Source organism: Capsicum annuum, unplaced genomic scaffold (genome assembly GCF_002878395.1).
Source record: "Capsicum annuum cultivar UCD-10X-F1 unplaced genomic scaffold, UCD10Xv1.1 ctg34829, whole genome shotgun sequence".
Taxonomy (NCBI): domain Eukaryota; kingdom Viridiplantae; phylum Streptophyta; class Magnoliopsida; order Solanales; family Solanaceae; genus Capsicum; species Capsicum annuum.
The window spans coordinates 1-1,183 of NW_025841702.1; the positions used below are offsets into that span (position 1 = coordinate 1).

General features: G+C 38.7%; 1 long non-coding RNA gene across 1 annotated transcript; it reads right to left on the reverse strand.

Moving 5' to 3' along the window:
* Window positions 1–304: 304 nt before the first annotated feature.
* LOC107853195 lies at window positions 305–1,177 on the reverse strand. Its single transcript, XR_001669694.2, has 3 exons — window positions 958–1,177; window positions 710–860; window positions 305–602 (listed from the first exon to the last, which is right to left on the reverse strand). It is a non-coding gene; the product is annotated as an uncharacterized LOC107853195 (long non-coding RNA).
* Window positions 1,178–1,183: the final 6 nt, after the last annotated feature.

Genomic DNA, 1,183 nt, shown 5'->3' on the forward strand with positions numbered 1-1,183 from the left:
TCAGGTAGAATTTGGTAGCGGTGAACGGCAGCCCATGTGATAACTTTGGCAAAGAGGACTGAAACAAAGGGGCCTATTATCTCCAGTGCTAATGGAAGCAGAATGATGTACAAAGTACTAGATGTGGATACTTGAGGGACTTCTTGGCAGTGATGGGGGCCAACACACCCACCACTTGTTCATAGACAAGACATTAAGTGTTTGTGATGCAGACATTAACCTATTTATATGAGTAATCTATGTGAATATAATCCCAAAGCAAGAATTCCGGAAAGCCAAATCGGCATGCTCTTTTTTTCTGTCTGGAGAACACAAAGTGGTAAAAAGATTGGATCTGAATGAAAATGATATTTTTGCAAAGCTCCTTTTCTTGTATACCGCGGTTTTACACCTTTTTTGTTCACCGGAATCTTAATTTGCTTGCAAAAAACTATCATAGAATTCAAATGTTGACTCTCTCAGTCAACACACACCCATTAACCCATTAACTTAAGCATGTTACTTGTTGACAATTCAAAAAAGGGAATCACATACTTTTTCCCCTTTCGAGTAGTATGCTCAATCCAATCTGACTGAACAGTCTCAACTACGTAATTTGCTTCCTGAAACCCAAAAAATAAAGAACCTATCACCTTCAACCTAAAATCCTATTTCAGATGTCAACAATATTAATGCAAAACGGGTACAATAAAACACATTGAATTCTCACCGGAACAACCAAGGGAGCTGTTAATTCTACATAGTTGTTGCAGAATTCACATTATGATTACTTATTGGCATCCAGGGTTACAACCCTGATGGAAACCTATGATCATTTATCTGTGTTTGATACTGGAGCCAGAAGAATCTGCATTTACCTGCTGCTAAAGACGATAACAAAATGTATTTCATCAATATATGAATGGAACATCGGAAACTGATTGACAATAACCACAAAAGATCTTCCCAAGGCCTTACATTATATGAAGAAGAAAGAGGTAAATTTGGGCCACCAGAACCAGGCATGTGGTTATTTGACATCGGAAGATTTCGCTGAAAATCATGGGGAATAGGTGGTCCCTGAGGCATACTATGCATTCCTACTACAGGTCTACCAGTAACCTGTTGCATAGGATGAGGAAATTGGATTTGAGAAGGTTGAGACATCGCAACATTTGCATGTCCAAGTGGCAGAAATTGTTGA